Here is a 26557-nt window from a genome sequence, read left to right as displayed (position 1 = left end):
TTTTAAAAATCGCGGGAACAAATAAATCCAAAACCAACTTGGAAAGCGCGAAAATTCCACAACCCGCGTTAAAAGCGAGCAAACTTGCGTTGCGTTAAATGGCTCAGCTATTCGACACTGGGGATCTTTCTCTATGCAAAATAAAAAAAGTTGAATAAATTTTCTTATTTCTCAACAGAAAATCTGTCAAGAGAACAAAGAAATGATTAATTATAAAGTGCTCTTTTCGGTATGATATTTTAAATCTGTACGCTGCTATTGCTGCTCCACGAGAAGACAACCAGAAGATGCGACATAACTTACTTTCGGGACCAATGTTGTGTCGTGCACAGAGCCGAAAGTGTATGCCTTGTCACACTTTTGTCGCAGATGTGTGCAGTACACGACATACAACAAAAGCAAATTGTCGCGATTGGAAAAAGTTGTCATCTGGTCGTGGGGATCCAGTCGTGCGACGGAAAACTGAAAGTTGACAAGTTTTTTTTGACTGACCATGTTTTTATGTATCTTGTCAGGTGTCACTGACAAACGCGACAATTCCCAGGCCTGGATGGAGTTCGTGTCACTAACCAGGAACAGGTCACGGAAGCAAGCTGCAAAAAGCCTAAAAACTAATAAGGCTCCGAGACTAGATGGTATCCCCCATCTGGTCTTCTAAACGGCGTTCCAGGTAAATCTGGATATGCTTCGCATTACATTGCAGAAGTGCATAGACGAAGGAAACTTTCCCGATTGCTGGCAGCCGACGCTATGACGCTATGTACGATGGGCTATTGCAGCTAACACTACCAAGAGGTGTGAAGATCGTTGGGTTTGCGGACGACATGATTCTCATGGTTCTCAATCGAAAAAAAAATAGTAGAAGAGGTGGAAGTACGAGCAACGCAGGCGATGGAAATAATCGAAAACTGGATGTGCGGAAAAAAGCTGGCATTGGTTCATCAAAAAATTGAATTGATGAGAACCGAAAGGCAGTACATCATAGTACGATTACGGTCGGAGAAGTCACCATCGGCTAGAAGCGAGAGGTAAAGCATCTTGGGGTAATGATCGACGACCGGCTCAATTCCAATGACCACATCGATTATGCTTGCGAGGAGGCAACTAAAGCGATCACAGCGTTGACCAGAATCATGTCAAACAGTTCTGCGATTAGTAGCAGTAGTAGAGGAGACCCCTGGCCAGCGTATCTACGTCAATACTCAGATACGGAGCTCCCGTCAGGGTGGCTGGTAAAATCACGACTCGCAAATCTGACTCGGCTCAATAGCACCTATAGACTGATGGCCATGAGAGTAGCAAGTGCATATCGTACCATATCGATGGATGCAATTTGTGTCATAGTAGTAAACATTTTATTGAAGGAAGACTGTGAGTGCTACAGACTGCGAGTAAACTGTTGGTGCTCGCATGATTGCAAGAGCCGATTTGATGAGGAAGTGGCAGCTGGCTTGGAACAGTAGTTCGAAAGGAAGATGGACATATCGGCACATTCCGAACCTGTCGTTGTGTGTGGACAGAAAACACGGGGAAGTCAACTTCTTCCTGTTACAATTCCTGTCAGGTCATGGATGTTTCAGGAAGTATCTGCACAGATTCGGATACGCAGAGTCCCCCTTCTGCCCGACGTGTCCGAACTGCTAGGAGAAACCGGAACACATGTTTTTCGACTGTCCACGATTCAGGGCAGAACGAAGTGTGATATTTGCGGGCAGCGCTCGTAATATAAGTCCCGAGAACATCGTGCAAGAACGAGAATACGTGGAACGAAGTAGGCAGAGTGGTAACGCAGATCATGTTGTCGATGCAGCGAAGACCAGAAATTATCTGGGAGCGATCACAGTAGCACGGTCGGTTACGGGGAAGCATTCGCCGTTGGGGAACTTCTTGTCGAGGTAGGATAGGACCGCCCCCAGTGGTTATCTGAGTAAACCCCGGAAGTTTAATGGCTGAAGTTCACAGAAGAGTTTCCGCTGCCGGGGAGCTTCTAGTTGGAGTAGGCTAGATCCGTCATCGGGGACTAGGCCGAATAGATCGTGACGCGTTATAGTACTGGTTTCGGGTCGTCGGATCACCATTGAACTGGACGATTTTCTCCAACCGGAATCTCTGGACCGACTTCGGCACTCGACCGGTCACTCACTGAAAGGGCTCCAGATATGTACCAAAGAAATGTTAAAAGTGGCGAAGGATATATAACAAGCCTTACACGGAAGCAAGTCGTTGGTTCCGAGGGAGATTCCAACGATGGGGATCTCCCTGTCGAAGTAGGATAGAGCTGTCAGCGGTGATTATCTGAGTAGTCCGCGATTTGGCTGGGAGCTAAATGGCTCAACCAAAAAGTGTTTGAAAATGACGAAACAAGAAAATTATACTAGGAGCTGAATGGCTCAATGTTTAGAAAAGTTCAGTTTGGATGAGTTTCCAGGAAACTTCTAGTCGGAGTAGGCTAGATCCATCGCTTCAATAGTTTGGAGTAGCCGTAAGTGAGTACAGAGTAGCTATTGGGGAAAGAAATACAGAGTGCTGCGCGTCGCTCCGATCCTCTAAAGCGCGATCCTTCACAGTTTGGATATGCCACCGGCCATTTATTATTTTTCTTTCGTAGATGGACAGCAAAGGTAATTGATAATGTTTGGAGAATCCAAAACGCGATTCTTACCGGTTATGTTATCGGAGTGTTCATGCTCGATTCATAGGAGTTGTATCGTTGTGCTTTGTGCGGTCGAGATGTGAATGGGCCAAATCATAGTTATTTCAAATCATTGTGTAAAAAAATGGCACAAGCACGATAGCATCGCTTATCAGAGTGAATCCAGGGGTGGCATTGCGCACCTCGACTCGAAACAAGCATATCAAGCAAACTGTCATACGAAAGAGTTGTCGAAAGGGAATGCGTAATGAGGCCCCAGATCTAACGCTGCCTACCGACTAACTGATAACCCTTCCTGTGGGTTTTGTGGAGACGCAGAGGTAAACACGATCTTCAAATAGCCTACTAATATTCCTTCCCTATTCCTGCTTATGATTATGATTTGTTACGATTCTGACAATTCTGTAAAGGGCGATTGACCTTGATAAGCACTTCCGGAACCGCACGGGTTTTTCCGGCACATGCTCGGACAATTCGGCTTTCGGCAGCAGGCTTCCGCTTTGGCTATGGAAGGGGCTGTTATTTTGCCAATCTAGGAGACGTTCTCCGGAACGCTTCTAACAAGGATAAACACATGGACCCGGTAGCCATGGATATCTCGAAGACGCTCAATCGTACAAGGACCCACAAGTACTTCAACGACTTAGTGGGGTTTTGTTCGATATGTCTGACCTTTGTCCCCATCGGAAGCCAATCCTCAATGCTTCCAGGGGTAAATTGGGGTAGCCCAAGGGTCGGTCCTGGTAGTCACCTTGTTTTTTATTGCCGTGTACGGATTTTTCAGTTTCCTACTTTACAATGTCCACATACTTGACTTGATCTATGACGACGGCATTTTACTGGTCGTCGTCAGAGACACTCCCGAACGCACGCGTATCCACTGCAAGAGCTGTCGTCCATTGGGCTACCTTGTTAAGCTTCACGAGCGGAATGAATAGGCTCTAATCGATGTTTTTTTGCTTACTTGCCAGCTCCCGTTGGCTCATTATCATTAGATGCTTCTGAGCTGCTCCCGTCCACACCAACCGAGTCTGCTTGTGCTGAGTGCGGTATCGTGCCTCTCCTTGTTGGAAGAGACCGTATTATGCACACGATGGCCAGCACCAGTGTCAAAGTCTAAAAACTCAGCACCTACAACTCATGACTGATTTGAATCATCCATTTAATCATTTTTCACTTCGAAGGTCTTTATGGCACATGAATTAAAAAAAAAAAATAGATCATTTGTTACCATCACCTAGCGAAAGAATGGAACTTTCATATAAGCGATTGATTGTAACTATCAATACTAAATAATTTTATTCTGCCTAATCTTGTCTCAAATGCCGAACACCCATAGTAAAAGTTGTCTCAAATTCCAAAAACATTGATTCAAATTACAAACAAAAAAATTTCAACGTTATATTATTGTTGGGCAATTATAATGTCCTTAATCTGTACGCCAAATTGACGTTCGTCGCATAGAATAATGGTTACTTTTGCGTGTGTAAACAATAAAATTGCCCACAAATTGATTTTAACCGCTTTTTGGAGCGAAATGATTTTAAAACTATTTTGCAGTTGATTTTATGATTTAAACTTAAGAATTTTTCAACTTGTTAACCCAAATGTTCAGAACAGTGACGGAAAATGTCATTTCGATGTCATGGGGCTAATTTTTTTAATAACTTTTTTACAAGTTATTTCCTATTGTGTTTTTTACATACACATGTAGTAGGATCCTAAAACTTTTTCCAATATTTCATTGCTCTAAATCAGAAATTAGCGGCGTGAGAGCCGAATTAGTGTCAAATGACATTAATGTCATGACATTCTTATTTTAAATTTACTTCTACTAGTCTTCGAACTGGTCGCACAGACAAATAAAACTATTCACTAATCCTATTTCTAAACATTAACTTGGACAAATTAAAATCAAATTTCGGAGACACTTTGTTAAAACGACGACAACAAACATTGAAAGGGAAAACAGTACGATGAACAGTAAGACGAAGGAATTCTGCACTTCGAGTATTTCTAGCCGGAACGTTGAGATCGATGTGGTTCAACAGTTCCGAGCAGTCGAAGTTGTTGAGCAGTCGAAGTTTACACGAATAAACGCTGCAAGAGAATCCTCCTGCTAGCCAAAGTTGGCAGATGTACCAAGGCACAACGATGCTCATATATTCTGTGGCATCTTTTTAAAACTTTGTTCTCATGTCTCACACTTTGTATTTAGAACAATCATCTGTTTGACAAAGTTCTAGGATCCTTTTAGCATTCCATGTCAATAAAAAAAATCAGAATTATAATCAACGTTTTAAAAAAGTTTTTAGCAAATTAGTAATAACAATCCTATGACATTTTTTTTACAAATTTGCACACGAGTTTGCTTGCGCGGGAGGGCACGATGATTGAGATTTGTGAATGCTTTTACCAACAACGGCCAGCATACGATGGTCTCTCCCAAGTGGCACGAGCCCAATGGCGTGGAGTGAGGAGCTGGCACTTATCTTCAGCCACTTTAAATAACTCCATAGCTCAATGTTTTGGCAGTGATGACAATTCGGAGGCAATCATATGGTCGGTGGCTGAGCTCCTACAAGACCAGTACAGGAATCACGAGCACACGTTTACCGGGTGGGTCAGTTTTCAGCCGCAGAGTCGGAATCTAGATTTCCGGCGTCAACTTGACAATCTTGGACATTTTCCCGAAACAATGCAGCATATTCTACGCCGAAGCCGTCTTGGCTTTTATTGGCGCTGTATACCTGTCGAGTATATCGATCTATGACATTGGAACTAGAATTCCTGCTAAAACAAGCATTTCATGAGAAAACCACGGTATGGAAACGACAGATTGAGTTTCCCCTAAAAGGTAAGGAAATTAGTTTAGGATCAAAACGCTTGCATTCTCCGAAATCCATGAAGCAATGTTTGTTTACAAAATAAGTTACGCTCAAATCGCAAATCACTCCCGATATTATATCAAGGACCTTCCGGACATCATGCGATATCTGCGGCGTTCTGGACACCAATCTACAGGTTAGGAACGCTCTTGCGGACGATACTATCACCCTATACAATAAATTGCTAAATCTGAAAAAAAAAAAGTTTTCTGAAATAGTTATTGGTGTGCTCACAGGTTATTGTCCGGGAAGATATCATTTGAAAAAGATAAACAGAAGTCAAACTGATATCTGTCGCTTTTGTGACTGCAAGATTGAGACCTCTTAACATCTGTCCAGCACTATTCGTGCGAAGAAAGAAGTACTTTGAGAAGTCCTACCGATATCTGGACAGCAAATCCCAATATGGTAGTAAAGTCTATTGAAACGGTAATACCAGATTGGGGTACTTCGCATCAGAAGACAATAGCGGTAACCCCACAACTCGCTGATCTGAGTAGATGCAATACTAACAAGGGGTATACAACAATAGATCAACTTAATGGTCGCAGTGGTTAAAATCCCAACAAAAAAAAGGTTCCTAGGTTGGATCTAAGTGTGGCCTTATTTTAAGCCTTTTCCCCTTACAACCAGGTGCCTCATTGGCTCTGATTATCTCACCGACAAGTGAAAACTGTTATAAAATCAAAATTCACATAAAGATTTAGAAAAAAATGCTTTTCCAAGCATTACTTCAGGAGTTCCATCAGGATTTTTATCCATTCCAGGAAGCGTGTCATCCAGATGGAAAACCCCATTCTGTCCTAGTTTACCGCAAACATTCACTGTTGTGGAACTCTTTCGAACGCTTTTGTAAATTGATATGGAAAACACAGTTTGTTGTTGAAAAAAGGATTCACGTATGCTCGAGTAATCTTCTTCTTCTTCTTCAATGGCTTCACATTCCACCTGGAACTTGCACTGCTGTTCAACTTAGTAGTCTTTTAGCATTTCCTCAGTTAATATTTGAAAGCTTTTCTATGCCCGCCATTGCATGAGTTTGTATCCTGTATGGCAAGTACAATGGATAAACTATGTTGGTGTCGAGAAAGCTTCCAAACCGAAAACATCCTAGACCGGATCGAGAATCGAGCTCATCATCTCCGGTTGGGCAATCCTACGCCTGTGCTTGCAAGATGTTCGAGTTACACTGAAGCAGATTTGGGTATAACTGCGAAGTGGTGCATAATGGAAACACATCGACAAACAAATCGAAATAATATGTTTTGAGTGTCTCACGAAAACACAAGTGGAAAAGTTTTCTTTTCGTGCCAAATAAATGTTCGTACCTCATGTGTTTTCGAATCAATTATATTTGAATATGAATGTTCCACGTGGGTGCGAGACAATTTAAATTCCACCTAAGCGTGAGAAAATTCAAAAACGAATATGTTCAACGGATAAAAAAGGAACGGAGTTGGCTGCAGCGAATTATATTGGCCACTTGATAGACTAATTAATGAATAATGTTGCATGAAATAGATTTTTATTTCTTAGAGCACTGCTGTCTGTATAGTTCTGCCCCCATTATATTCAGTGTGGGAAATGTTTATTAGTGTCCCACTAGACGCAAAAATGAGGATATTTTTCTTACGAATGTAAGGCATCCGAAAGTAATCCGATTTTTAGTAATCACAAAACGCGAAATTTCACGAATCTGGGTGCAATCGTACGCTCTATCGATTAAATTAGAACAAGGATAATTGATTGCAGAATGTTTCGAAGGACACTGCAAAACATGATAAAATCTTTCCAATGCATCAGAAACGAGAGAATTAAATACCCTATCACTGATTCCGTCTTTTACTCTTCAAAGTAGTTTTAAATTGGAAACGAGGTTAATTGAACACATTTTTGAACGCAACAATCAATATGCTTTATTATAGAAAGTGTTTTTGCAAAATTTTCCGCCTAACTGTTTAACTGTTTACTGTTTACTATGTTAATAATGTTTAATATGTTTCAGATTCCCTCCAAAATAAAATGTTTGTCATAGAGGTGAGCCAGCTTAGGGCTGCAAGCCTCTTTAATAAAGAAAAAAAAATGTTTGGAAACTGATTAAATATTTATGAGTGTCCCGTAAAAGAATCGATCTTTTCTTTTAAAAAATCGATATTTTAGATTTGAATGCATTTGTAAATAAATCGCGTATGTATGATATTTTAAGACTGTTTTAAAGACATAAAACCTTAAAATTTTACTCTAATTTCGAGACTTCGATTTATTCAGCGTCTCGTACTCCAGCGCCGATGATGATTTGGCTTCTCGACGTCCCGCAAAAGCCATGTGGAGTTTCGGAACCAGTCAGTGCCGGAGACACAAATCTATTTGAAGTTGATTTATCTAATTCTCAAGCCAAGGAGCACAATCGGAACGAATTTGGTTGCTGCGACTTGATTGTGACTGAATCTGGTCATATGTAAGTTGCAGCCATCTATTTCGAACATGTGTGCTGCTCGGGAGTAAGGTCACTGAACTGGCGGAATCTGAAAGGAGAACTTCCAAATTGTAAGTTGCTAAGCTTGTGCCACGAGGTTCATGGATCACAAGATCGCTTACATTCGGGTCTCGCAAGGTAGGAATTCCGATTGATCTCAAGTCTATCGCACTTGTCACTTGTACTTGGCCACGAGACCAGAGGTCCTGACGATCGATCCATCAACCCTCGAGATATAAAGTTGGCAAAGGATGTCCCTTTCTACGAACCAAGTCTACCTACATTCGCTCGTGACGTTTTTGCATTATTTTCCTATCTTCCGATGAAAGCTTCTTCTGAGCAGGAACTTGTGTTGGCATGATGGCTAGTGGACTGCAGCAAATTTGTTATGTTCGGAATGCTGTCGGTGAACTGCTTGATTTGGTCCACTAAAAAGCTCAAAATAATTTTCTTAACAAAACTACGAACTGTTCGAAGCATTCTTGTCCGTTCCGAGTAGGAAGAGTAGCTTCAAAATACTTTGCTGAAGTATTACGCCAAACCTTGACGAAGCATTGAAAACAAAACGAGCACATAGAGTTTTGCTATTTTAAAGTTTATTTTCCTCAAAGCCTCAAAGTTTCAAGACGTGCATGCATCGAAAGAGCTTCATTACTCGACCGGTCCGTGATGTTCTGCAGTATGGCGTTCAAATCTGGACTCTGCATCAAGTAACGCACACTCTTTCGAATGGAAGGGGTTCAACGGAGTTTTGTTCGATTTGCTCTACGTCAACTCTCATGGAACAATCCCGCCCACATACGAGCACCGTTTTCAGTTAATACGAATAAAACAGCTGCGCGATAGGCGTGTCTTCATGCATCAAATGTTCGGTTTCGACGTACTGTGCGGCCGAATCGACTGATCAGACTAGCTAGAACCGGCGAATATATTCGTGTCGGCGCGACTATCTTGCCAATAATTGCTATACCGGAATGCCAGACATATGTAGCACCGTCTTTGGAGAAAAACATCCGCTACAGAAATGTTTCGAACTTTTGAACGAACTGGATGATTTTATTATCAGTAGAGATCGTGCCTCTACCTTCCAAATATGATTCCATTTGTTTGATTGGTCGGCGAGTAAGGTCGATTTTTTTTATTTGTTCGGGAGATCCACCTCCCCCCCTCCCACTACAGAGGAGGGAGGGGACTTGAACCAGCATAAGAACATTCCCCGGCCCTAAAACTATTGCATACAAATTTTCAGGCAGATTTATTCAGTAGTTTTGGATTCAAGAGTGGAAGCAAACAAAACTAACTTACTTACGAGCGTCTCACCGAACACAAAATTTCAGCCCAGTTTTTTTTTAAACTGATTGCGACGCTTCATTTAAAATGCCGTTGCTTAAAACTTTTCATGGAGAGTCAATGGGTGTACACATGCTTAGTATTGCCCAAAATTCCATGAAGATGTACCGTGACCATTGAATTCCAAATGCTCCATGGAATGTGGGACAACTGACATCTCTAGTAGTCTAGTGGTGATTTTTAAAAAGCTCATACTATTCCATTTATTTCCACCACTTGATGGTAAAAAACAGATACGTATTTTGATCTTAGCAGAGCAAGGACGTCTTCAGTGTCTCGTACTTGACTCGACTAGTCAAAGTAGAAAAATTCCCATAAAATAACTCAAACGAATTGCATGAGAAATTTAAATTAGTACTCTTCGACAGATCAGAAGAATATCTTTTGAAAACCGTCTAAGACGAATTAAGTACTCTCCATCTAATTCCACCAATTATTTTCGATATCTTTGCAGATACGTATTTCGACCACAACTGTGTGGTCGTCTTCAGTGTCTCGTACTTGACTCGATTTACGAAGTGGGCTCCCCACTTATGAAGTCGAGTCGAGTACACTGAAGACGACCACACAGTTGTGGTCGGAATACGTATCTGCAAAGATATCGAAAATAATTGGTGGAATTAAATGGAGAGTACTTAATTCGTCTGAGACGGTTGAATACATTCCACTAAAAGAGCTTAATATATTTTTCTGGATCTTTTGAAAGGTAAGAAGAGTCTCCCTTGAAAAACTGAGGCGTTTTTCTCGTGAGAACAAATAGCCTCGCGGGTCAAGACCGCTGGATATACTTGCTATCGGTGTGACGTCTAAAACCCCGCTGCCGCCAATGATTTTCGGACATCTTTATCTAATCTGATTTTTCAGCTTAGGAAGTCGGAATTGAAGCCACTTCACAAACGAACGCTATCAACCGAAGCGATGTTTGCCAAATAAAGCTTTATGTTGATCGTTAGCAAATAATTTATTCAACGACAATATTCGAGTAAACATGGATTATCAAATATTGAGCAGTTGGCTCAAGCTGTGTGTTTTCGAGTATGCGTGCGTTTGTCACACCAAATAATCATATTTGGGGAGGCAATTCTTGCAATCCGAAATTGATTTGATCGTTCATACTTCGCTTCACTTTCCATAAACAAAAGCCTTAGAAATATCTCGGCCCGTCAAAATCATCTTAAACTGAATAAATATTCATGACTTGACCAAACGCTTTCCGAGCATCGTCAACTTCCCTCTATATCACTTTTGGTGAAATCCATCAAGCAACATACCAATCGAAGTGATTTATCGCCGAAAACAATAGCCCCGACCATTTTATTGCTTTCTTTTCAACCGAAAAACATACTCCCGCACTATCGACGGCGGTCAGAGTTTGGCCATTTGGGGCGTCTCGCATAGAATGTTCGAATGTTCATCGCCGTCGTATCAAAAACAATTTCTAAATTCAAGCATTTTTATGACCGCTCCTAAATCACCGCCGATGGTTGCGCTCCTAATCGACCGTCACGGCGAATCTTGCGGTGCGGTGACAGATGAATCATCCTCCCGCTGGTATATCAGGGGTGTCCGATAATTTGATTACTTCTAATGTTTCACGTAGAAGCCATCGATGACGAACCCAAATAATGGAATTTAAACACTGTGCTGATTGCACATGTTAAATTTTCCAAATTGTGAGAGAAAAAAGTAGTTTTTGGGAACAATAATCTCAAAACAATATAGGAATAAGAAAGTGTTCGCTCAAAGTTTACGAATTTGAAAGAAACTCAGATGATTTGATCATAAAAGGCTTCGAAAAACATTTAAAATATCTACAAAACTGACGATCCTCTCAGCAATTCTAAGCTGACATCCCTGTTTCCTTCTGATGCAGACGTCGGAACGATGACCACCCAATCTCTAGTCTTCGGTGTCGAAGCCATCGATGTCATCAATTGATTTGTGTCCGCTCATCCGTACATCCATTCCAGACAAACCTTTTCCGCTTTTTTTGCTGCTGCTGCTGCTTATCGACAAGATTCATTGCTCAATGCTCATGCTCGCGATTATCGCATCGAAGAATTCCCCCTCGACTGCTGTCATCATGACCGGTCATCATCGACGAAAACGGTTCTAATCTAGAGTGCATTTAAATATAATCCTCCGTTCTATTCTCGGCTACTGGCGGCACCCGTCCCCTTCGTAATCCATTTTTGATAGTTTTCACATCCACACATTCACACAATTCATTACTATCCACCACCATCGTCGACAGTGCATCCAGCATCCAACGATTCGCTCGCTCTCCTCTCACTGATGGCAGCACTGTCTTCCCAACCCCCTGCCTTCACTTGCTTGTTTGTTTCTTTATGTGGTTACATCTATCCCGACCAATTCTCATTCTCAATCGATGTTGATGCTGTTGTTGTTTTTGTTGGGAATCGTGCTTCTTTCTTCAAACATAAAATAAAAACCTCGATCTCCGAAGAAAAACTTCACAAACCCTTCGTTCCTCCCGCGCGCACCCTCTTCTTCACTCGCACACTCGCTTCTTCTTCGGTTGTCTCCCTTTGATCCCACGAAGCCCTCACTACAGTGTACCGCGCGCTCAAGCTCAAGCACATACCGTCGTCGTCGTCGTTTTGTTTCGTGTTTTCGATATTCTTTCTAAGAAATTTTGTTTCATCTCTCTTGTGCCGCGTCCGTTCCCCCCACCCACCCGCTCTTTATCGACGACGACTAGAGGTACCTACACGGGACGGAACGGAACACCGTGGTGCTGCTCCCATCATCATCATCCGCGGAGCGCTTATTTTCTTCTTCGCTTGCTTTCTTTTTCGTTTGTTCGTTCATTCGTTTTGCTTTTTACTTGAACTTCACGTTCGTTTCAAGTTGATTCGATCGACGTTGTTGTTATTGCTGATGTTGTTTTGCCTTCCAGCACTCTGTAGTACCCTGAATGCATACTCCACAACAACTTTCCGAAGGGAACACACCGTGTTCAACAACATTTCGTTCGTTCGTTCCTTTGCCGTGTATCGTTCGGTGGTTCGTTAGCTCGAACTTGTTCAACCCATGAAGAAGTGCACAAGTGAAAGGTAGAAATACTCTCTTATTTTATGACCCGCAACCCGCGACTAAGGAACAAAAAAATAACGAATTCTCCACGGAATTCCACTCGAATTAAAATCTACTGCCGAAATGAATTGAATATTAGGAAATCGAAACTAAAATTTCTGAATTAAGCACCCACTTTTTTCGCTCCCTTTCAGAAGAATCTCCGCTGCGCTGGTACTGCTTCCAAATTTTGCTCCTTCCTCGTTCTCCGTCCTCCACTTGCACAAAATAATTCACACAATCCGGTTTCTGCTTCTGCTGCTGCTGTTCACTTGATTTTTGTATTCCACTGTTTCAATTCTACCGAAACGGACAATTTTTTTAAATCGAATTTTCTTCTTCCGACCGCAGACGGCAAAAATTTCCAGACGGACGACTATTGACCCGACGATGGCAGCCCGATTCTTCGATGCCGAACTTCACCAACAGCTACTTCTCCGCTAGAGAAGCAGCAAAATCTCCCGAAAAGAAATGGGGTCACACACTGCTGCTGCTTGTTCTGGCACTTCACACATCCGTCAGAAACCCACCGAAAAAAATCCGAAAGTCCCGAACACCGGAAGCCAGTGACCACAGTCACAACCCTGTCGCCGTCCACCAGAACTTTATCGATTTTCCTCCGAGGTGGAAGCCGAAAACGCACATGAACAAAAAAAGAAGAATCCTTCTCCGGTCGGTCTACTGCTTTGCTGCTGCTGCTTTGGTTCTACAATAGCACTTGAACGACAGAACAGGAGCCAACCGCACTGGGAGTAAACAAAATGGCCATCTTGCCGTCGACGATCCCGAACAGTACTAAAGGCAACTCTCTGCGAGCAGCGGTGTCGATGCTGCTTTCTGCTGGCTGGCTAGCGGCTGTTATACTGTTCTACGGAACGACTGTTATACGCGGTCACGGCACGGACATATCCAACGAAAACATCATGACCGTGAGCGAATAGCGAGCGAAGAAAGGCGACGAGAGAGAATCGTACTAAAATGCGGAGAGATTACGAGCGAGAGGTCTATCAAAGTTCAGCGTTCGAACTCCGAACGAAAATGGGATTTAAAGTGGTTTTATTTACAGCACGCTCTGATGAATGATTGATGATTAATTGATGCGTCCAAGTGAGGATGATCTCACGCAAATCTATGCTGCTGTGATTTGAGAATATTTATAAGCTGTTTTAATTGAAGCCTAGAAGACTGGTCATTGGTTAAACAATGAAAAGGTTTAGTACAATAATCCGTATTTGACACTTGCGAAAGAAAACGCAATCCAAACGAGAAGAGAGTTCTCTGTTACGCTCACCAGCAGTTTTGTTGTTTTCTCCGGATTAATATTCATTGCTGCAACGATGGGTAGGATAGATCTAAGCGCCGACTGAATGTTTTGGAAAATATTGAAATTGGCATTGTTTATAATGTTAAATTGAAAATAATATTGATATAATTTAGGTCAAATGGTGTGAGCAGTACAGAAACGATAATTTATTGAAGACAAAAAAAAGTCTCGTTAATAAATAAATTTGAAAAAAAAACATTATGATTGTAATGTTGGATTTCTTATACTAAAAATCAATCTATTGTATTTACAATAAATTTACAATATTTGTTGTCATCACATTTACATTAATTGGTATGCGATTTTCTAATTGATTACAGTTCCACAGTCATGATTCGACCTGTTGCGTTGGATTATGCAATATGCCGAGTCTGCGGAGCAATACTTCATAAGTCCACTGTTAAGAATCAGATTCCTGCCGGAATAGGCAAATACTGTTTTCTTTTAGTAGATAAAATGTATCCAAAAGGATTCTCTCAGGAATTTCGGGCGAATTTGTTCGATATTCTATTCGAAACCTGCAAGAAATAACTTGAGCTACGGCTTGCAAGAACATTTTTGAAGAACCGTGTTGCAATTGCACTGATGTCTCAAACCTCATTCTGGATGTACAACTGCCGTAACGTAAGTACTATCCGCAATGCGGGTTGGCAGTGAGACCTTCGAACAATAATCCCAGTACACAGTGTTTTATTTCGTCATTTTCACGATCGAAATTCAAAAACTCGAAAAGTGTTTATTTTGGAAATAGGGTTTCTTCACAGAAGTTTCAAGATATTTAGGAGCGCATCTTTTGATAAAAACAGTTTGATGATTAATCCCCCTAAAAGTGAGTTGAGAAAATTATTTTTGCACCAGAATGAGATAGACACGTAGTGTCTTCCGAAAAGTTGTAGCAAATGTTAATACGAGCAACTTTGCTGAACAACCCAAGTTTCTAACTCTTATATATAACAAACTTAAGACGTTTTATGTAAAAACCCCAATAAAATCTTATTTTTCATTCTAACTCTTTCCAATGATTTTTCCCATTTTCCGTCTCTTCTAGAAAGTTGTTAAACCAGCAAAATTACATGTTTTTGCTGAACATTGTAACATTTCATCTCACATACAACAAAAGTTATCGTTAAATTATACATATTTTTAGAGGTTTCTCCACTTGTGATTACTTTCTTAATTGCAAAAAGTCGCAAATTTCTTCACGATATGCTGAAAATCGCTTATTTCATTTTTATACTGACATTGAAAACTTTTGTCGACAAGAGTCTTCTCGAATGCTGTGTTAAAAACATGTAAACCTATGAACAATCATAATATTTGAATAACTTTTGTTTTTTAAGAGATAGAAAGTTACAATGTTCAGCAAAAACATGTAATTTACTGGTTTGACAACTTTGTAGAAGAAACAAAAATGTGAAAAAATCATTAGAGTTAGTTTAATTTAAGAGAATGATTTTAAGGGATTTCCACATAAAATCATTCTTTTAACTTAAACACATTTTCCGTCTCTTCTACAAAGTTGTCAAACCATTAAAATTACATGTTTTTGCTGAACATTGTAACTTTCTATCTCTTATAAAACAAAAGTTATTCAAATATTATGATTTTTCTTAGGTTTACAAGTTTTAACACACCATTCGAGAAGACTCTTGTCGACAAAAGTTTTCAATGTCAGTATAAAAATGAAATAAGCGATTTTCAGCATATCGTGAAGAAATTTGCGACTTTTTGCAATTAAGGAGTAATCACAAGTGGAGAAACATCTAAAAATATGTATAATTTAACGATAACTTTTGTTGTATGTGAGATGGAATGTTACAATGTTCAGCAAAAACATGTAATTTTGCTTGTTTAACAACTTTGTAGAAGAGACGGAAAATGGGAAAATCATTGGAAAGAGTTAGAATGAAAAATAAGATTTTAATGGAGTTTTACTTAAAACGACTTAAGTTTGTTATATATAAGAGATAGAAACTCGGGATGTTCAGCAAAGTTGCTCGTATTAACATTTGCTACAACTTTGCGGAAGACACTACGTGTCTATCTCATTCTGGTGGAAAAATAATTTTCTCAACTCACTTTTAGGGGGATTAATCATCAAACTGTTTTTATCGGAAGATGCGCTCCTAAATATCTTGAAACTTCTGTGAACAAACCCTATATCCAAAATCAACACTTTTCGAGTTTTTGAATTTCGATCGTGAAAATGACGAAATAAAACACTGTGCAGTAAGACCTTATAGGATTCGGGCTAAAATCCATCAAGATTACGAACAGAACCCTTTAAGGCTTCCGAGAGGAATTTGCTTGAGCTTCCAAACTGTATGCTTTTACGCTTTTGAATGGATTACTTTTGGGCTATCAAACGGAATCCTTTTGGCCGCCGAATGGAATTCTGTCGGGGCTTCAGAACAAAAAATTTATGGACCCAAAAGAATTTCGTTACAAAAATTAAAAAAAATCCAGTTGAAAGCCTTGAATAATTCAATTTGAAAGTTCATTTGGAAGCCCAAAAGAACTTCGTTCGGAAGCCCAAAATAATTTCGACCAGAAACTCAAAAGAATTCCGTTCAGGAGCTCAAAAGAATTTTGTTTAAAATCCGAAAATAATTTCCTTTGAAAGCCCAAAAGGATTCCGCTCGGAAGCCTAAATGATTCTGTGAGGGTGAGATATATTGGAAATTGGGCAATTCACTCACAGCGTACATTGATGACAGATATGCAAATATCTTCCGTATAACGGTTCGGTTGCCAACATTGACTAGTGAATAGCAGGCCATGACTTTGCCTCTTTCCTCGTCGGGCAACGAACGCAGTTGCAGGCTCGTTAAGACAGCTCACAGCGATAAAACCAAAGGATAGCTTATCCGGCGGAATTAGGTGATCCTGTCCAGTCGATCCAATCCTGTTATTCCTGGTTGGAAATTATTGTTTTGTAAGTATTTATCCTGTGAGCGTGATTGGGACATTTTTTCTTCGGTTTCGACCTGTGATGTCGAGGGGAAGTGCGCCGTCGAAAACGCTCTGGAAGAGCGTCGGATTGAATGATTTGCTCATCGGTTTCAACTTGGAATGTCGAAGACGCTCGGTTTTGATGTTAGCGTCAAAGAAACGTTAATGTGGTGGACCAGCCGAACGCAACGGTTATATATTTATTTTATATTTATTCAGACTAAGGCCGAAGTGGCCTGTGCGGTATGTAAGAGTCTTCTCCATTCGGCTCGGTCCATGGCAACACGTCGCCAGCCACGCAGTCTACGGAGGGTCCGCAAGTCATCTTCCACCTGATCGATCCACCTTGCCCGCTGCGCACCTCGCCTTCTTGTGCCCGTCGGATCGTTGTCGAGAACCATTTTCACCGGGTTATTGTCCGACATTCTGGCTACGTGCCCGGCCCACCGCAGTCGTCCGATTTTCGCGGTGTGAACGATGGATGGTTCTCCCAACAGCTGATGCAACTCGTGGTTCATTCGCCTCCTCCATGTACCGTCCGCCATCTGCACCCCACCATAGATGGTACGCAGCACTTTCCTTTCGAAAACTCCGAGTGCGCGTTGGTCCTCCACGAGCATCGTCCAGGTCTCGTGTCCGTAGAGGACTACCGGTCTAATGAGCGTTTTGTAAATGGTCAGTTTGGTACGGCGGCGAACTCTATTCGATCGAAGCGTCTTGCGGAGTCCAAAGTATGCACGATTTCCAGCCACTATACGCCTCCGAATTTCTCTGCTGGTATCATTTTCGGCAGTCACCAGTGAGCCCAAGTACACAAATTCTTCTACCACCTCGATTTCATCACCACCGATGCCAACTCGCGGTGGGTGGCTCACATTGTCTTCTCTTGAACCTCTTCCTATCATGTACTTCGTCTTCGACGTGTTGATGACTAGTCCGATCCGCTTGGCTTCCCTCTTCAGTCTGATGTAGGCTTCCTCCATCTTCTCAAAGTTACGTGCCATAATATCTATGTCGTCGGCGAAGCCAAATAGCTGGACGGACTTATTGAAAATTGTGCCACTCGTGTTAATCCCTGCTCTTCGTATTACCCCTTCCAAAGCGATGTTGAATAGCAGACACGAAAGACCATCACCTTGCCGTAACCCTCTGCGGGTTTCGAAGGGACTCGAGAATGCCCCTGAAACTCGAACTACGCACATCACCCGATCCATCGTCGCTTTGATCAACCGTGTCAGTTTATCCGGAAATCCGTTTTCGTGCATTAGCTGCCATAGCTGGTCCCGATCGATTGTATCATATGCGGCTTTGAAGTCGATGAATAGATGATGTGTGGACACGTTGCATTCGCGGCATTTCTGCAGTACTTGGCGAACGGCGAACACCTGGTCCGTGGTGGAGCGTTCGCCCATAAAACCCGCCTGGTACTGCCCCACGAACTCCCTTGCAATTGGTGCTAGTCGACGGCATAAAATTTGGGAGAGTACCTTGTAGGCGGCGTTCAGCAATGTGATTGCGCGGTAGTTGCTACAATCCAGCTTATCGCCCTTTTTGTAGATGGGACACACTACACCTTCCATCCACTCCTGCGGCAAAACTTCCTCCTCCCAAATCTTGGTAATGACCCAGTGCAGCGATCTAGCCAGTGCCTCACCACCGTGTTTAAATAGCTCTCCTGGTAGTTGGTCAACCCCAGGGGCTTTGTTGTTCTTCAGCCGGCCAATCTCCTCCTGGATTTCCTGGAGATCCGGGGCCGGTAGAATTATGTCCTGCGCGCGTTTCCCTAGGTCCATCACCATACCGCCATCTTCGTCTGCCACATCGCCATTCAGGTGCTCTTCGTAGTGCTGCTGCCACCTTTGGATCACCTCACGCTCGTTCGTAAGAAGGTTCCCGTTTATGTCCTTACACATATCAGGCTGTGGCACGTGGCCCTTACGTGAACGGTTCAACTTCTCATAGAACTTTCGTGTGTTATTAGTGCGGTACAGTTGCTCCGTCTCTTCACGGTCTCGATCTTCCTGCTGACGCTTTTTCCTCCGGAAAATCGAGTTTTGTCTGTTCCGCGCCTGTTTATATCGTGCCTCATTCGCCCTCGTGCGGTGTTGCAGCAATCTCGCCCATGCTGCATTCTTCTCTTCTACTAACTGCTCACATTCGCCGTCATACCAGTCGTTTCTCCGATCCGGGGGCACCGTGCCAAGTGCAGCGGTTGCGGTGCTACCAATGGCGGATCGAATATCTCTCCAGCCATCTTCAAGAGACGCTGCGCCTAGCTGCTCTTCCGTTGGGAGTGCCACTTCCAGCTGCTGCGCGTATTCTTGGGCTAGTCTACCGTCTTGTAGCCGCCCAATATTAAGCCGCGGCGTCCGACTTCGACGCGTGTTGTACACCGTCGAGAGTTTTGAGCGCAGGCAAACTGCAACGAGGTAGTGGTCGGATTCAATATTCGCACTGCGGTAGGTGCGGACGTTCGTGATGTCGGAGAAGAATTTACCGTCGATTAGAACGTGGTCGATTTGGTTTTCCGTTTCTTGGTTAGGTGATCTCCATGTGGCCTTGTGGATATTTTTGCGGGGAAAGAAGGTGCTTCGGACTACCATTCCGCGGGAGGCTGCGAAGTTTATGCATCGTTGGCCGTTGTCATTCGATACGGTGTGCAGACTATCCGGTCCGATGACCGGTCTATACATTTCCTCCCTTCCTACCTGCGCGTTCATGTCACCGATGACGATTTTGACGTCCCGCAGTGGGCATCCATCGTATGTCTGCTCCAGCTGTGCGTAGAAAGCTTCTTTCTCGTCGTCGGGTCTCCCTTCGTGTGGGCAGTGCACGTTGATGATGCTATAGTTGAAGAAACGGCCTTTAATCCTCAGCTTGCACATCCTTGCGTTGATTGGCTGCCACCCAATCACGCGTTGGCGCATCTTTCCCAGCACTATGAAGCCGGTTCCCAGCTCGTTGGTGGTGCCACAGCTTTGGTAGAAGGTAGCCGCCCGATGCCCGCTTTTCCACACTTTCTGTCCTGTCCAGCAAATCTCCTGCAGCGCCACGACGTCGAAGTTGCGGGGATGTAATTCATCGTAGATCATCCTGTCGCAACCTGCGAAACCTAGCGACTTGCAGTTCCATGTTCCAAGCTTCCAATCGTGATCCTTTATTCGTCGCCTAGGTCTTTGCCGATTATATCGAGTCGCATTATCTCTTATATTGTTCGTAATTATTGGTTTTCCAGGCGGCTTATTGGGCCTGCGCAAACCTCCTGTCTCGCCGGAGGGCCGTCGTGTCAGGGCTGTTTAGCGTCCCACCTAACACCAGGACTTGGGCTTGTGCGCTTTGAGCGGCACACGGTCGCTTTAGCGGAGCCTACTTGCGGATACATGCAGCTTTTTATAGAGGTTTAACAGGGCCCACTGTCAAACCCCACCACATCCTAGGCAGGCGCCACAACTCGCAGATGGCCTGGGGAGGGATCGTCAAGCCCTTGGACAAAGTCCCTGCTGCCCTGGAACGCAACGGTTCAAATTTTAATTTCGAAGATGTTGCTTGAGAGTGCCGGGCTGATTGGCTTAAGCTTAAAAAGTCAATACAGAGTATGTTTGGAGAGCCACCGATATTGTTTTGGCTATCCCGTTGGAAGGCCATCGAATTCAATTGGATTTGGTCTGCCGGGTCGAATTATATTGGTTTTGGATTGCAATGCTGGATATATTTGCAAAAAAAATTAAAAGGAATACAGCTGGAGGATCATGAACATGAAATAGTTGACAATTCAAAAGAATTCGGCGGAATTAGGTCGCACAGATTCCAATCGGAAACTTAAAAGAAATTGCTTCCAGAGGCCTATAAGGATTCTATTCGAAGTTCCACAAAAAATTCCGATCGGGATAAAAAAAATGCGTTTAGCCGAAAAGGCGAAAAGAATTTTCTTTGGCAATCGAAAAGAAATTCGTTCAGAAGCTCAAAAGAATTCCAATCGGAAAACCAAAAAAAAATGTTTCTGGAACCAAAAAAAATCGGAATTCCAAAGAATTCTCAATAATTCCGATCGGAAACCTAATCGAACTCCATTCGGAAGCTCAAAAGAACTTTGTCCAACAGGCCAAAGAATTCCTTTCGGAAACCAATTTTTTTAAGCCGAAAAGATATTCCTCTGAAAGACAAAAAAGTCATTTTTAAGTCCAAAAGCACTACGTCCGGAAGCTTCAGAGAATTCCTTTCGGAAGCACAAAACAACTTCGTTCGGAAGCCCAAAGAATTTCTTTTGGAAGCCTGAAATGATTTTGTTTAGAAGCCGAAAAGAATTTTCATTGAAAACCGTTCAGAAGTCTCAAATAAATCCACTCGCAAAACCATAATGACAGAATACTTTTGTGTATTCGAACGGATTACTCTTGGGCTATCGAACGGAATCCTTTAAGCTTCAGAAGGGAATTCTTTCGGGGCTTCTGAACCTGAAAATAAACCTTATGGGCCCAAGTGAATTTCGTTTGAAAGCCCAACATAATTCCATTCGGAAACTTAAGTAATTGCAATCGGAGACTCAAAAGAATTGCGTCCAGAGTCCTAAGAGGATTCCATTCGGAGGCCCAAAGAATTTCGATTGGGAACAAAAAATGCGTTTAGGTGTCCAAAAGATTTTTTTCTAAGAAGCCAAATTCTTTGGCAACCCAAAACAAATCCGTTTAGAAGCTTAAAAGATTTCGGTTGGAAAATTAAAAGAATTGCGTTCAGGAACAAAAAAAAATGAGAATTCTTTTTGAATATCCAAAAAGGTCTTTCTGAAATCCCAAAAAATTCCGATCAGAAACTTAAAAGAATATCGTTTGGTAGCCCAAAAGAATACTTTTCGAAATTCTCAATAATTCCGATCGGAAACCTAATCGAACTCCATTCGGAAGCTCAGAAGTCCAAAAAATTCCTTTCGGAAGCCTAAAAAAATTGTTTTAGTCCGAAAAGTTTTTCCTTTAAAAGCCGTAATCCGTAAGCCCAAAAGAATTTCGTACGGAAGCTCCAAAGATTTCCTTTCGATATCACAAAACAATTTCGTTCGGAAGTCCAAAGAATTCCTTTCGGAAGCCTAAAAAGGTTTTGTGTAGAAGCCGAAAAAAAATTTCATTGAAAACCGTTCAGAAGTCTCAAATAAATCCACTCGCAAAACCATAATGACTCCATTTAGAAGCCAGAATGATTCCGTTCGGTAACCCAAAAGAATTCCGATCAGAAACTCAAAGGAATGTTGTTCGCAAATCCAAATAATTCCTCTCGATAGCACAAAAGAGTACCATTCGGCAGCCCAATGAATTCGCTTTGAGAAGCCTAATAGAATTCCGTTCAAAGTCCCGAAACAGTTGTACGGAAGCCCGAAAGAGTTCCGTTCAATTTGCCAAAAGAATTTCATTTAGAAGCATAAATAATTCCTATCAAAAATCAAAAGAACTCCGTGCATAAGCCTAAAATGTTGTTTGAAAATCCAAAGAATTCCCTCCAAAAACATAAAAAAAATTATTATCAAGTCCGATGATCAATTTCGATCGTAGGCCGTCCGAAAAAAAAGGTTGTCAGTATACAGAATTCCTTTAGCAAATCCAATAGAATTGCGTTCCAAAGCCCAAAAGGATTCCCAGAAAATGTATTCGAAAGCCAAAAGAATTTCGCTAGAATTCTGTCCAAATAGTTTCATTTAAAAGCCCAAAAGAATTTTGTTTAGAAGCCAAGAAGGGTTTCCTTTGAAAATCCAAAGAGTTACGTTGAAAAACCTAAAAGAATATTATTCGGAAGTCCAAAGAATGAAGCCCAAAAAGCGGTTCAATAACCGTTTTGTTGGGAGCTCCGAAAATCTAGAAGAAATCCTATCAGAGGCCTGAAATTTTTTTTCGAAAAATAACAGAATTCCTTTCGGAAGCTCAAAATTATTTCGTTCGGAAGCGCAAAAGTATTTTGTCAGAAATCCAAAAGAATTTCGTTTGGAAGTCCAAATAATTCCGTTCGTTTTCCAGAGGTGAACCTGCCAAGAGCTGAAAGCCTCTTTAATAAAGGAAAAAAAGAATTCCGTTCGAGAGCCTGGAAGAATTTTGTTTAGAAGCCAGAAAAACTCCATTCTGAATCAGTTCGGCATGCCAAAGGAATTTTATTCAACTCAAAAAAAAAAAATGAAAGCCCAAAAAGATTTCGTTCGGAAGCCTACATGATTCCGATCGAAAACGCGTAAAAATTCCGTTCAGAAACCCAAAAGAATTTAGTTCGCTAGTCCAAAGAACTCCTTTCGGTTGCACAAAATATTTTTTTTTTCGAAAGTCCAAAGTATTCCTTTCGAGACCCAAAAAAAATCCGATCAGAAACCCGCTTAGAAGCTCAAAAGAATTCCGTTCGAAGTCCCGAAAAAATGTTGTTCGGAAGTCCAAAGAATTCCGTTCAGATCGAAAGGCCAAAAGAATTTTGTTTGCCCAGTCGTATTCCAATCGGAAGTCTAAATAAATCCATTTGGAACCCCAAACCGGATAATATTCGAAAGCTCCAAAGCATTCCACTTGAAAGCCTAAAAAAATATTCACATAACTAAAAGAATTTCGTTCGGTTTGCCCAGTCGTATTCCAATCGGAAGTCTAAATAAATCCATTTGGAACCCCAAAGCGGATAATATTCGAAAGCTCCAAAGCATTCCACTTGAAAGCCTAAAAAAAATATTCAACTAACTAAAAGAATTTCGTTCGGAACTCCAAGGAATTCCTACCCAAAGCTTAACATAATATAACATAATAATTATCAACATAACGAAGTTGAAATGGATTTTGTTTTGACAGCCCAACATAGTTCTGTTCGAAAGTCTAAAGATGTGCTCTCGGAGACCTTAAATAATTTAGTTTAGTAGCCGAGAAGAATTTCCTTTGAAAGCCCAACATAATTTCGTTCGGAAGTCCAAAAGGACTCCATTCGAAATCGCAGATGAATCTCGTTGTATAGCTAAATATGATTCCATTCGGAAGCCCTGACAGATTCTATTCGGAAATCTAAACAATTCCATTCAGAACCCCAAAACGGATTTTATTCGGAAGCCCCGAAGGATTCCGCTCGAAAGCCTTTCATTCAGAAGAACAAAAGAACTTCATTCGGAAGCCCAAAAAAATGCGTTTTAGAAATCCACAGAACTCCATTCAGAAGCCCAAAAGAATTTTGTTTGCAAGCCCGATAGAAACCCAAAAGAATTTCGATCAGAGGCCCAAAAAAATTAAAGATAAAATGTTCCTTTCAGGAGCCTTTTTAGAAGAATTGCTTTCAGAAGCCCAACACATTCTGTTTATAAACTAGAAGTATTTCGTTCGGAAGTCCAAAGAATTTCTTAAGAAAGCCTAGAAGAAATTTGTTTAAAAGCTAAAAAGAATTTCCTTTGATAACCCCAAAGGTTTCCGTTCAAAGGTAGAAATAAAAATTATTATTCGAAAGCCACATTAAATTCCTTTCAGAAACCCCGAAATAATCCGTTTGATAATCCAAAACAATTTTGTTTAGAAGCCGAGGAGAATTTCCATTCCAGAGAGAATGCCTTTCGAAAACCCAACAGATTTTTTTTCGCAAGTCCAAAGAATTGCTTTCCATGGAACAATAAAAAATCCGTTCGGAAGTCCAAAGAATTCCTCTCGGAAGCATAAAAGATATTTGGTTAAAATCCGAAAACAATTTCCTTTGATGACCCAAAAGAATTCCATTCGGACACCAAAGTGATTCCGATCGGAAACCCAAAAGATTTTTGTTCGCAAAATTTAAAGAATTTCTATCGATAACACAAAATAATCCAGTGCGGAACTTCAAAGCAATCCTCCCGGAGGCCTAAGAGAAGAATTAGAAGCTCAATAAAAGTTCGAGCAGAGGCCCGAAGGAATGTTAATTGGAAGCAAAAAAAAACCTGTTCAGTTCGGTAGCCCGAAAGAATTCCGTTCGATAATCCAAAAGGATTCCATTCGGGAGCCCAGACAGATTCTAAGAGGAAGTTTAAATAGTTCCGATCGAAAACCCAGAAGAATTCTGTTCGTAAGCCGAAAATTTTTGTTCGGAAGTCCACATAATTCATTCTCGAATTTTGATAAGAAGCCGAAAAAAAAGTATCATTCTATTCGGAAGTCATAATAATCCCGATCGGCAACCCAAAAGAATCCTGTTCGGGAATCCAAAGCCTAAAAGAAGTCAAAAACAATTTCCTTTGAAAGCCCAAAGAATGTCGTTCGCAAGCCCAAAAGAATTTCGATTGCAAGCCCCAAAGGATTCCGTTCGTAAGTTTAAAAGTATTTCGTTTGGTAGCCCAAAAGAAAGTTTTTCATAAGTCCAAAGAATTCCGTTTAGAATCCCAAAAGATTTTTTTGGAGGCCTAAAAAATCGTTCAGAAGCTCAATAAAAGTTCGGTCAGAAGCCCGAAAGAATGTTAATCGGAAGCAAAAAAAAACCTGTTCAGTTCGGTAGAAGCCCGCAAGAATTCCGTTCGATATTCCAAAAGGATTCCATTTGGGAGCCCAGACAGATTCCGAGAGGAGGTTTAAAAAGTTCCGATCGAAAACCCAGAAGAATTGTGTTCGAAAGCCGAAAATTTTGTTCGGAAGTCCACAGAATTCATTCCCGAATTTTGATAAGTAGCCGAAAAAAATTTCCTTTGAAAGCCCATAATAATTCCGTTCAGAAGCGCAAAAGGATTCCGTTCGGAAACCTCGTTTGATAGTCCAGAAGCATTTTATTCGGAAGTCATAATAATCCCGATCGGCAACCCAAAAGAATCCTGTTCGGGAATCCAAAGCCTAAAAGAAGCCAAAAACATTTTTTTTTAGTCCAAAAGAGTGTCGTTCGCAAGCCCTAAAGAATTTCGATTGCAAGCCCCAAAGGATTCCGTTCGGAAGCTTAAAATAATTTTGTTCGGTAGGCCAAAAAAAAGTTGAATTCCGTTCAGAATCCCAAAAGAATTTTGTTTGTCTAATGGAAACCCAAAATAAATCCGATTGGAGGCTCATAAAATGTTGGTTCGAAATCCACAGAATTGCTTTCAGAAGACCAAAAAGGAATTCTGTTTAGAAGCCAAAATACTTTCGTTCGAAAGACCAAAGAATTCCTTTTAGAAGCCTAAATTAATGTTGTTTAGACCCAAAAATAAAAATCTTTTGATTACCTCAAAGGATTCCATTTTCGGAAATCCAGAGTACTTTGACCAAAAAAAATATTCTTTCGATAGTCCAAATAGATTCCGTCGTAGAGTGCAATATAATTTAGGTCGGAAGGCCGAAAAATTCCTTTCGAACGCCTAAAAGAATTATGTTCAGAAATCAAAATAAATTTCCATTCCAAAAAGAATACCGTTCGGAAGCCCCAAAATGTTCCGTTCGAAGCCTAAATGATTCCAATCGGAAACCCAAAAAAATTTTGTTCAAAGAAAAAGTCCGAAGAATTCCTTTTGATAGCACACAAGAACACCGTGCGTAAGTCCAAAAGAACTCCGTTTGGAAATCAAAAGAAAAACCGAAGAGAAGCTCAACAGAATACTGCTTGAAGGCCCGAAATAATTCCGCTCAGAAACCCAAAACAATCTCGTTCTCGTCCAACAGGATTCCATTCTTAAGCCTCAAAGAACATTGTTTGGAAGGAAAAAAGAGCCTCGTTCGGTAGCCTAAAAGAAAATCCGTTCTGAAACCCAGAGGCATTCCGTTCGGAGGCACCAAAAAATCTTAAAATAATATCGTTCTATAGACCAAAAGGATTCCGTTCGGCAACATAGGCGGTTGGTTGGTTCTTTTCCGTTCAGAAGCCAAAACAAAATTTGTTCGAAAGCCTAAAAGAATTTT

The 26557-nt window shown here is 41.4% G+C and overlaps 1 protein-coding gene across 7 annotated transcripts in view; it reads right to left on the bottom strand.

Annotated features, from left to right (window-relative positions):
- LOC134226090 (uncharacterized) overlaps positions 1-26557 on the bottom strand; it is a 631583-nt gene that overhangs the window by 227401 nt on the left and 377625 nt on the right. For 4 of the 7 annotated variants that reach the window (XM_062706634.1, XM_062706635.1, XM_062706633.1 and 1 more), the window contains exon 1: positions 12600-13313. The exons of 2 other annotated variants lie outside the window; for them this stretch is intronic. The gene's annotated coding sequence lies outside the window, so the exon portion shown is untranslated. Of the gene's footprint in view, positions 1-12599; positions 13314-26557 lie in introns of those variants that run through there. One more of the 7 variants, XM_062706637.1, reaches the window with a different exon arrangement.

This window comes from Armigeres subalbatus, chromosome 3, assembly GCF_024139115.2.
Source record: "Armigeres subalbatus isolate Guangzhou_Male chromosome 3, GZ_Asu_2, whole genome shotgun sequence".
Classification (NCBI taxonomy): domain Eukaryota; kingdom Metazoa; phylum Arthropoda; class Insecta; order Diptera; family Culicidae; genus Armigeres; species Armigeres subalbatus.
This window is presented reverse-complemented; position numbering and strand designations above follow the sequence as displayed.